We start from the raw sequence: 12,534 nt of genomic DNA, 5'->3' as shown, positions 1-12,534 counted from the left end.
GTCTTAATTGTGTGCCAAAACTCATAACTCAGATATTCATCTCTATGATCATATCATAGACATTTTATCCTCTTGTCACGAAGATCTTAAACTTCACTCTGAAATTACTTGAACCATTCAATAATTCAGACTTGTGTTTCATCAAGTAAATATACTCAACATCTACTCGAATCATCTGTGAGGTAAGAACATAACGATATTCACTGCATGCCTCAGCACTCATTGGACTGCACACATCAAAATGTGTTACTTCCAACAAGTTGCTATCTTGTTCCATCTTACTGAAAACGAGGCTTTTCAGTCATCTTGCCCATGTGGTATGATTTGCATATCTCAGGTGATTCAAAATCAAGTGAGTCCAAACGATCCATCTGCATGGAGTTTCTTCATGCGTATACACCAATAGACATGGTTCGCATGTCTCAAACTTTTCAAAAACGAGTGAGTCCAAAGATCCATCAACATGGAGCTTCTTCATGCGTTTTATACCAATATGACTTATATGGCAGTGCCACAAGTAAGTGGTACTATCATTATTATCTTATATCTTTTGGCATGAAAATGTGTATCACTACGATCGAGATTCAATAAACCATTCCTTTAGGTGCAAGACCACTGAAGGTATTATTCAAATAAATAGAGTAACCATTATTATCCTTAAATGAATAACCGTATTGCGATAGACATAATCCAATCATGTCTATGCTCAACGCAAACACCAAATGACAATTATTCAGGTTTAATACTAATCTTGATGGTAGAGGGAGCGTGCGATGTTTGATCACATCAAACTTGGAAACACTTCCAACACATATCGTCAGCTCACCTTTAGCTAGTCTCCGTTTTATTCCATAGCTCTTTTATTTCGAGTTACTAACACTTAGCAACCGAACCGGTATCTTAATACGCTGGTGCTACTAGGAGTACTAGTAAAGTACACATCAACATAATGTATATCCAATGTACTTCTATCGACCTTGCCAGCCTTCTCATCTACCAAGTATCTAGGGTAATTCTGCTCCAGTGGCTGTTCCCCTTATTACAGAAGCACTTAGTCTCAGGTTTGGGTTCAACCTTGGGTTTCTTCACTGGAGCAGCAGCTGATTTGCCGTTTCATGAAGTATTCCTTCTTGCCCTTGACCTTCTTGAAACTAGTGGTTTCACTAACCATCAACAATTGATGCTCCTTCTTGATATCTACTTTCGCAGTGTCAAACATCGCGAATACTTCAAGGATCATCATATCTATCCTTGATATGTTATAGTTCATCACGAAGCTCTAGTAGCTTGGTGGCAATGACTTTGGAGAAACATCACTCTCTCATGTGGAAGATCAACTCCCACTCGATTCAAGTGATTGTTGTACTCAGACAATCTGAGCACAAGCTCAACGATTGAGTTTTTCGCCCTTAGTTTGTAGGCTAAGAAAATCGTCGGAGGTCTTATACCTCTTGACGTGGCCACGAGCCTGAAATCCCAATTTCAGCCCCTGAAACATCTCATATGTTCCGCGATGTTTCGAAAACGTCTTTGGTGCCTCAACTCTAAACCGTTTAACTGAACTATCATGTAGTTATCAAAACGTGTATGTTCGATGTTTGCAACATCCACAAACAACATTTCGGGTTCAGCACACTGAGCGGTGCATTAAGGACATAAGCTTTCTACTGTCCGCATAATCGCTACTATCAACTTTCAACTATATTTTCTCTAGGAACATATCTAAACTGTGGAACTAAAGCGCGAGCATACGACATAATTTGCAAAGATCTTTTTGACTATGTTCAGGATAAATAAGTTCATATAATGAACTCCCACTCAGATAGACATCCCTCTAGTCATCTAAGTGATTACATGATCCGAGTCAACTAGGCCGTGTCCGATCATCACGTGAGACGGACTAGTCATCATCGGTGAACATCTTCATGTTGATCGTATCCTCCATATGACTCATGCTCGACCTTTCGGTCTCTTGTGTTCCGAGGCCATGTCTGTACATGCTAGGCTCGTCAAGTTAACCTAAGTGTTTCGCGTGTGTAAATCTGGCTTACACCCGTTGTATGTGAACGTAAGAATCTATCACACCCGATCATCACGTGGTGCTTCGAAACGACGAACTTTCGCAACGGTGCACAGTTAGGGGGAACACTTTCTTGAAATTTTAATGAGGGATCATCTTATTTACTACCGTCGTTCTAAGCAAATAAGATGCATAAACATGATAAACATCACATGCAATCAAAAAGTGACATGATACGGCCAATATCATTTTGCTCCTTTTGATCTCCATCTTCGGGGCTCCATGATCATCATCGTCACCGGCATGACATCATGATCTCCATCATCATGATCTCGATCATCGTGTCTCCATGAAGTTGTCTCGCCAACTTATTACTTCTACTACTATGGCTACCGGTTAGCAATAAAGTAAAGTAATTACATGGCGTTGTTCAATGACACGTAGGTCATACAATAAATAAAGACAACTCCTATGGCTCCTGCCGGTTGTCATACTCATCGACATGCAAGTCGTGATTCCTATTACAAGAACATGATCAATCTCATACATCACATATCATTCATCACATTCCTTTTTGGCCATATCACATGACATAGCATACCCTGCAAAAACAAGTTAGACGTCCTCTAATTGTTGTTTGCTTGTTTTACGTGGTTGCTATGGGTTTCTAGCAAGAACGTTTCTTACCTACGCAAAACCACAACATGATATGCCAATTGCTATTTTCCCTTCATAAGGACCCTTTTCATCGAATCCGTTTCGACTAAAGTGGGAGAGACTGGCACCCGCTAGCCACCTTATGCACCAAGTGCATGTCAGTCGGTGGAACCTGTCTCACGTAAGAGTACGTGTAAGGTCGGTCCGGGCCGCTTCATCCCACAATACCGTCGAAACAAGATTGGACTAGTAACGGTAAGCATATTGAACAAAATCAACGCCCAAAACTACTTTGTGTTCTACTCGTGCAAAGAATCTACGCAATAGACCTAGCTCATGATGCCACTGTAGGGGAATGTAGCAGAAATTCAAAATTTTCCTACGTGTCACCAAGATCTATCTATGGAGAAACCAGCAACGAGGGGAAGGAGAGTACATCTACATACCCTTGTAGATCGCTAAGCGGAAGCGTTCAAGAGAACGGGGTTGAAGGAGTCGTACTCGTCGTGATCCAAATCACCGGAGATCCTAGTGCCGAACGGACGGCACCCCCGCGTTCAACACACATACAGCCCGGTGACGTCTCCCATGCCTTGATCCAGCAAGGTGATAGGGAGAGGTTGAGGAAGACTCCATCCAGCAACAGCACAACAGCGTGGTGGTGATGGAGGAGCGTGGTAGTCCAGCAGGGCTTCGCCAAGCACCGCGAGATATGAGGAGAAAGAGAGGTAGGGCTGCGCCAACAGGAGAAGAAACTCATGTGTTGGGCTGCTCCTATGCCTCCACTACATATAGGGGGAGAGGGGGCTGCGCCCCCACCTAGGTTTCCACCCCTAGGGGGCGGCGGCCAGCCCTAGATCCCATCTAGGGGGGCGGCCAAGGGGTGGAGAGGGGGAAACTTGCCCCCCAAGCAAGGTGGGGCGCCCCCTCCCCAAACCCTAGGCGCCTTGGGCCCTTGTGGGGGGGGTGCACCAGCCCACCTGGGGCTGGTCCCCTCCCACACTTGGCCCATGCAGCCCTCCGGGGCCGGTGGCCCCACTTGGTGGACCCCCGAGACCCTCCCGGTGGTCCTGGTACGTTACCGATAAAACCCGAAACTTTTCCAGTGACCAAAACAGGACTTCCCATATATAAATCTTTACCTCCGGACCATTCCGGAACTCCTCGTGACGTCCGGGATCTCATCCGGGACTCCAAACAACATTCGGTAACCACATATACAAACTTCCTTTATAACCCTAGCATCATCGAACCTTAAGTGTGTAGACCCTACGGGTTCGGGAACTATGCAGACATGACCGAGACGTTCTTCGGTCAATAACCAACAGCAGGATCTGGATACCCATGTTGGCTCCCACATGTTCCACGATGATCTCATCGGATGAACCACGATGTCAAGGACTCAATCGATCCCGTATACAATTCCCTTTGTCTAGCGGTATTATACTTGCCCGAGATTCGATCGTCGGTATCCCATACCTTGTTCAATCTCGTTACCGGCAAGTCTCTTTACTCGTTCCGTAACACATCATCCCGTGATCAACCCCTTGGTCACATTGTGCACATTATGATGATGTCCTACCGAGTGGGCCCAGAGATACCTCTCCGTCAACCGGAGTGACAAATCCCAGTCTCGATTCGTGCCAACCCAACAGACACTTTCGGAGATACCTGTAGTGCACCTTTATAGCCACCCAGTTACGTTGTGACGTTTGGTACACCCAAAGCATTTGTACGGTATCTGGGAGTTGCACAATCTCATGGTCTAAGGAAATGATACTTGACATTAGAAAAGCTTTAGCATACGAACTACGATCTTTGTGCTAAGCTTAGGATTGGGTCTTGTCCATCACATCATTCTTCTAATGATGTGATCCCGTTATCAACGACATCCAATGTCCATGGTCAGGAAACCGTAACCATCTGTTGATCAACGAGCTAGTCAATTAGAGGCTTACTAGGGACATGGTGTTGTCTATGTACCCACACATGTATCTGAGTTTCCTATCAATACAATTATAGCATGGATAATAAACGATTATCATGAACAAGGAAATATAATAATAACTAATTTATTATTGCCTCTAGGGCATATTTCCAACAGGTGTATGTGATATACAGCATACGGTTCACTCAGATGAACTGTTTGTGATTAGACAACACAAAAGAAATGGTTAGCCAGTTCAAGGTGTGTGTGATATACGGCATGCGGTTCACTCGGATGAACTGTTTGCTTTGAGCCAAGAGTACATAAACGGTTTAGTATAACAAGATGTGCGTGATACGCGGCAAACAGGTCTGTAATCAGAAATGGGTGCGAAGACTGATAATAACACAGACGATTGCTGCTAATAAGTCATGTGTGTTGTGGGCAAACGCTTGGTGGTATATAATTGTCAGCGATTGATGAAATCATCACCGTTGGATTCCCCAGTATGGTCCGTGTGCGATGTCATTGCACACAGAACAACAACATATGTACTTATAACTTATAAGGACTTGATTCCATAAACAGATTGGACATCCAATTACACATGTGGCTAGTACACACATGACCTTTGCACACACCAAAGTACGTTCCAAAATGCCTAGGAAACTCAACTAATGTATAAAAAGGCAAAACGAACCATGAATAATTTTTAGGAAGACGCTACTATAGTTGCATGTTGCCTTTGTAAAATAAATCAAGGCGGGAAGAGACAGCATATGTCATTTCGCACACATAGGTGACAAGGTCTCTCTGGGAACCATGAGCCTTTTTGAGAGAAGCTCCGGTTTGTAAGAAGTTTGTACCAAAACTTGTCCCAAATTGGACTAATTTTTTACCACAGTATGTTGGTGCTATGACATAACACCATGCCAAGTTTCATGATTTTGAGGCAAGTTTTGGATTTACAGTAATTTTAAAACTAGGTTTCTCAATGTTTACTATCGAGTCGACACCGCCCTGGATAGGCTTTTTCCTCGGGGGTCCCAAATGATAAATCCAAATCTGTCACTACCATGCAACTTTTCTTATTAAGAATTACAACCCATTTGGTGTGCAAGTTGAAAATCAGTTTGTGGGTGCTGGTGGGTGCTAAGAACTTGCGGTTCTGTAATGAACAAAGATCTCAAGGATCCCGCGAGTGTGATGCTCTTTCCCTATGTTGTGAATGCTTATAATATTTATGACTTAATTAAAGAAATGGCAAGCCATTGGCCCAATATGAAAGGAAATATGGGTCAAAGCCGAGTTGAAAAGGGCAACAATATCTAACTCCAGCTAACAAACAGTAGAAAATCATGAGGATTAATTGCTCATCAGGTTTAGACAAAATCCAGATTGAACAGGACAATGACATCTAACTCAACCAAAGTTTTTGGCAGTCACAATCAAATGGATCGGTCTTATCCGTAAAATGAAGACCCCGACCAAAAAATTCTACTGGTCCATGATGACAAGCTATTGTAAATAGAAGCCGAGCACGATCAGAAGCCCTTAGGTCCACCTGAAACTTTTTTTATGCTGCTCAACACTTGCAGCCGTAAGAATTTTTTTGTCAAAAAACTTAATCCTCACGGACAATAGTGCCCTCGCATTCAACATCAAGAATGTGACAAAGCTAGTGTTTGCATTGTTGGATGCATATCCTTCCAGTGTTACTGTCTTCAAATGAATGTCATGAGATCTGAGAAAATCCTGGTGCTTCTTGAACCATCGAGTGGTTATACCTTCTCATCCATGTGTTAGTGCCTAAATAGAGATGAAGCATGAAAATAGTTAATGTCTAAAAAAGATTATGTTGAAAGAGTGATAGCAGAACGATTAATTATAATACATTATATATGGGCTTTCAGTGTGCGTGAAATCATCACCTTTATATAAAAATTCTCCAGACATGGAAAACATTGAAGCAAGCCAATAATCATGTCCATATCGAAACCCCACATACTGATATATAAGGTCTTGACAGAATCTACCACCACTGATATGATGGACAAGATCTTCATTGAGCATAGAACATAATATTAGTACCAAAAGTGTACTCCAAGATGATACTTAACTTATGCGCACAGATGAAAAAAGAAGATTACAAAAGTTTACGTGAATAATATACAATACCTCAATAGGTGTGGAGCCAAACACCATCTTGAACCATCTAAAAGGATCACGAATTGCACCCAAGGTCTCCAGTTTAGGCGCAAAGACTACAGTTATTTGCGAAGGTACTCTAACAGAATCAAGGAGCAACCTTTGAAGTGAAGGGGCATCTTCAATGATGAGATCATGCCCAAAAAAACAAATTCCCATGCTTACAAGGTGGGGCGACTTTATTTTGAGACAGTGGATACGGAATTTCCATTCCAAAAACAAGCAGCAAGCACTCCAAGGTAGGGCAGCTGGAGTGGATGATGCTGTGCAGTGCGGCCTCCGACAGATCAACCACCACAAGCGCAAGTTTTTTAGCAGTGGGAGTCGAAGCATTTGTACCAGATTGTCTGCTAGATGGCACTGGGCGAAGGTGGCTGTGTGGAGAGAGGAGGAAAACCACAAGATGGACATCGGTGGTGAGGGCACAGATACATCGGTTCGTGGTATGTTACATACATAGTCATGGTAGAACTCAAGCTGCCGGAGTTTATCAAATTGACGGGATGTCAGCCAGGCAGCCATCGTGCAGGGTATGTCCAGCAGCTAACATGCTGGGATGCAGATGCGTTGAACGGAGCCCTCGTGGGAGGAGATAATGTCCGGGGAGTTCAGAATCATCATCGACAGATAGCTGACGACAGTCGAGATTAAGAGGCACGGTGCACCACAGAGTGCGCCACCAATATGCAAGGACTTGTGTGCGGCAGCCATCCTTGGTGGGGAGAAGGGAGATAATCTCCCCAAGGATGCCATTCGGGAGACCGCTGATGCGGTCCGCCAGAGATTCTACTGGTTTCTCAGGTCCAGGGGCGCTTCTGGCCGCACAGCCGGGTCCAAGATCTACATCCGGTGGCGGTGCTGGTCGGAGCCTCATCTTTGTACATACCAATCTGGAAAAAATGGCATAACATGTAGGACATTCGAAATCAATTATCAAGATCAGGAAGAAAAAAGGCACAAACATATATGAAGGACATTCAAAATCAATTCTCAAGATCTAGCCATGAAATATTAGCACGTAAGCTAACCCTAGTCGGATTATTAGCAAAAATCATTTGTACAGAACAAACAATTAATCACTAACTCTATACGGATAACATTCAAACAATCAATACAGTACGTGCATCTAATATATCTTAATTACTCTGATTTCATGGACTCATAGAACTTAACCATAGGATTTGTATTTCAGAAAAATTAGAGGGGGGGGGCTTAACCAGAGAAAACACATGATATGTTTGCCACACAAATGGGTATATAGATGACTCACCGGTTTTCTGTCGGAGTCGCAGTCGTTGCAAGAGTTGCTGTTGACCTCCAACTACGGCTTGGGAGGGGGGGAGGGGGGCACGACGGCGCCAACGAAGTCAAGGTCGTGCTGCCGCCCGCGCGAGACCTCGTCGGCGGCGACGACAACCTCTGTGCCCTTCTTCATGCGTTACGCGGGTGCTTCACCAGCCCCGACATTGCCACTCCCTCCGATGGTGCGGTTCAGTGGCATCCTCATACACTCCAGAGTCCAGAGTTGGTGACCACTGTGGACCGGGGGTGCGGCCACCTATTATGGCCGGTGGCTCGGGCGCATAATTAATACGGACCAGTGGGAGCGAGGCAGGCTACGGTCAAAAGCTGTCTTGCCTCCCCTTGAGCCTGCGCGGCAGAGTTCTGTCATTCCTACCATCATTTCACAGAGCTACTCGCACGGCTCCCCATCAATACGCACACCTGCACGCACGCCTCCCGGTATGCCGTCGCGACGGACTGCTTGCATGCATCCTGTCAACTCACGCATGCTCGCACAGCACACGAGGCATGTGGCAACACATATTTTTTTGGTTTATTTTGTACCGCTTTACTGCTTAACTAAAGCATGGCACGGTCTAATGCACACGGTCCGAATAAATAATCCGTATGAGATATTGGTTGCCAGTTTTTAATAATCTCCTGTTTGTAAGAAAATTATATCAAAACAGGTCTCGTTGACGAAAAAAATACAATATCACACTCTACTGGTGTCCATATATTACACCATGATAAGTTTCATGAATTTCAACTAAGTTTTGGGTTTACTAAATTTTAAAAATATGTATTCTTAATTTTTTGAAATCTCTTGCACAAGGAAACATGCACCCAGAGTCATAAAGAACTCATATACTTATTGCAAAAGTTTATTAGCCCTCGAAGCAAAGTACTACTACGCATGCCCCTAGGGGGATAGATTGGTAGGAAAAGACCATCGCTCGTCCCCGACCGCCACTCATAAGGAAGACAATCAATAATAAATCATGCTCTAACTTCAAAGCATAACGAGAGACTATACATGCATGCTTCGGGAATCACAAACCTTAACACCAATACTCCTACTAACCACAACTGTTTACTAGTACCTCACACATATTCCATCTCTATATCGCAAAACTATTGCAAGGAATCAAACATATCATATTCAATGATCCGTAAGTTTTATGTAGGATTTTATGACTAACCATGCAATGACCAATTCCTGTTGACTCTCTAAATAGATATAAGTGAATCAAGAGAGTTTAATTCTTTCTACAAAAGACCATGATCTAATAAGTATAAGTGAAGCAAAAGAGTATTCTACAAACAACGGTTTTCTATGTGAAGAGAAACAGGCAATCTAAACTTCAAATGATATAAGTGAAGCACATGAAGCATTCTATAAAGCCATACTCAAAAGATATAAGTGAAGTGCAATGAGCATTCTATAAATCAACCATGGGCTTCTCATACCAGCATGGTGCATAAAAGAAAAATGAAAACTAAGCACAAAAGACGCTTCAAGATCTACACATATCACATGAACAAAACGAAGACGAAAATCACCAATTCAAATGGCTGACAAAGGGTGCATATGGATCCCCCTCCCACCCCACCCCCTCCACGGCGATCTCCACCACCTCCGGCGATCTCCATCCCTATCCACCAAATTATAGTTTCTCTCCATTAGATCTCTCCGGTGTCTTGAGATCTACTCGTTCATACCCATCTTTCATGGGTTCCAATAATGGTTCCACCCTTGGCCTGGACTTCTCCAAGGGTTTGGTTTTTGCTGAGAAGGTTTCTCAATCTACGGGCTTTTCGGTGCATCCCATGGAGGACTCGGAGATCTTTACCATGGTGGTCTCGTTTGGACGTCATTCCTTCCGTTTGAATGAAGATTCGGTGGCGGCAGCTCTTGAGGCAGCAATTGGCGGCTCGGGTATTGATCTTATGGTTTTCTTGATCAAGGATAAGGTATTTGGCTTTCAGGTATCTTGCAAGGCTGTTGCCATGATCATTATTAGTCTTCGATCATTTGCTTGTGATCATTTCAAATGTTACTTTCATCTTTGGAGTAACGATGGCCCGAATTGGAGTCGTGAGTTTAGGATCTGGAATTTGGAGTGTGATGCCGAGTGGATCCTCGTTAGTCCTTCTAAGCGGCGTGCAGCTCTTGGGGTTCTAGCCATGCATTCTAGGCCATCAAAATCTTCATTCAAATCCTCAAATTCTGTTGGCAAGAAATTATCATTTGCGGTCTTTCAAAATTATAATGCTTGTCGAGGTTATCGGTATCCGGCTACGGAAAATTGTATTCAAACTACTGAAGACGCTGGTTATTCTATCCCGCCACATGAGAGAGTTGTCATCCATCCCGCGTCGCTGGTGAGCCTCCGATGGACGTCGACGAGGCCGTCTATCTCGTTTGGTACGGTTCAAAATCTCCTGCCGTTATCTGATCGCTCGCCGACTATCTCGGGCGGGAATTTGAATGTGGACGTGCCAACACGTGCCACGGGCCATGGGCTGCTCTCCGTTGGGTCTGACAGGGCTGGCCCGGCTTCTTCTGCAGATAATTTGGATATTCCTTCTTCTCAGCAAGCCAGGGATGATTTTGAGGATTTAATTTCTAATATGGTTGATGAGGTTCTCACGTGTCAAAAGTGTTTGAGGAAGGGACACTTTGCGGCCTCTTGCACGTCCAAGTTGTGGTGCATCTCCTGCCTTAAGACGGGTCACACCAGGAAGGATTGCAACAAATTTGCATAGGTTTTGGGGCTTGTTTGGAAACCCAAATCCTCTACCGCTACGACTTCCGAGGCGCGCTGCGAGAATATCTCTCTAACAATGCTTTTACCAAACTTGGACCTCCCTTCCACTTCCGCATTAACTCCCTCGTCCAGTTCCATCAGCCCTGGCCCCAAGACTCCCTCTGCCTCGCCGCCTGAAACCCCTCCTCCGCCGTTGCATTCGCCGTCGTTGGAGGTCGAGCCCTCGGTTCCGATGGCGAACTTTCATCTGGATCCTCAGCTTTACGTCCCCGCGGGCCACCATGTCATCGACGGTGGTGAAGATCGCCTTCCAAGAACCTTCGTTTCGCCGCATACCCCAATTGTGCGCCGTCATGAGGAGTTTATGCTTGCTGAGGTAATGCCTATCCCCCAGCCAGATGAGATTGGTGCTGCTAGAGAGGCTGTAGTTCAGTGGTTGCATGAGCATGGAGTTTTAGTCAGATCGGCTCGGCCATGGATTCGCTCTGTGGGGCTTTTTGAGCTTCGTGATGCTGCTGTCCGTTTCCATCTGCTGCAGCTCCCGCCGCAGCCACTGGGCAATGATCGCTTTGTGCGCTTTATGAAGCATGACGAGGGAGAAAATTTCCGCGGCGTTCAGGGTTTCCGTCAGGGCCTTCTCATGTTCCTGGGCATTCCTTTGGATCTTCGCAATACAGAGTGTATTAGGGCTGCGGTCAACACTTTTGGCAAGTTTCATCATTGGGTTAGCGAGGATCCTTACTTGGTCAGGTCTCTGGTGTTTGCTTCCTTCCCTGAAGACATTCTGGTGCCACGTGATGTGGTGTTTATGGATTTTGCACCCTATGGAGGTGCAAGAGTTTCTTGGACTGCTCCCCTATATATCTTGGGGGCAAACTTTGCCGAGCAGATGCCTCAAGATGAGGATTGGATGCCCATCAATGGCAATCCGCACCCGGTGCCTGGTGTTCCATTCCCTGAGATGCCCCCTTTCAACTTACCTGCTTTTCCTGCTTTGGGATGGAATGCAGTGCCACCAGCACCTGTGGTCAATGAGATAGCTGATGATAACTGGGGGAACTAGGATGACAATGTAGCCCCTGATCCTGTGCAGGACTAGGAGTCCATGGTGGTAGATTTATCTGCACAGCCAAGCTCTGCTGCTGATGCCCATGTGCCACCTGTTGTAGTTCTTGATGATGAGCAGCCTGAGGCCCCTATTACTCCTCCATTCAATGAGGAGTTTGCTCCTGATCATTGGGCCATTGTGGTCTATCAGCCTCCTGTGATTAGGGAGGAATTGGTTATGCCTGCTGTGCCTTTTGGGCCTCCTCTACCTCCTGACATGATTTGGAGAAGATCTTTTGAAAGTCTGCTACAAGTTCCTATAGTGTTCTCTGTCCCCAAGCCAGTTTCAATGCAGCCTCTGTCGCCTGTTGTTCTGTCTAAGCGAAGCTGGGATTTCGCTTTCTCTAATCTGGATTTGCCTTGTCTCACTTGGAAGGACCAGGAAGTGGCCAGACCGGTCGCTAGAGCTTTGTTTGTTGACTCTGCACCTGATCAGGTGGTTCTTCCTGTGTCTGTGGTGACTGCGAGAAGGCCACGACAACCTTTGGTGCCAACACCAATTGTTGATACGGCCGTCAGACGTTGCACTAGGAGTTCTGTCAAGCGGGATGGTTTCAAGC

This window comes from Triticum dicoccoides, chromosome 7B (genome assembly GCF_002162155.2).
Source record: "Triticum dicoccoides isolate Atlit2015 ecotype Zavitan chromosome 7B, WEW_v2.0, whole genome shotgun sequence".
In the NCBI taxonomy this organism is placed as follows: Eukaryota; Viridiplantae; Streptophyta; class Magnoliopsida; order Poales; family Poaceae; genus Triticum; species Triticum dicoccoides.
This window is presented reverse-complemented; position numbering follows the sequence as displayed.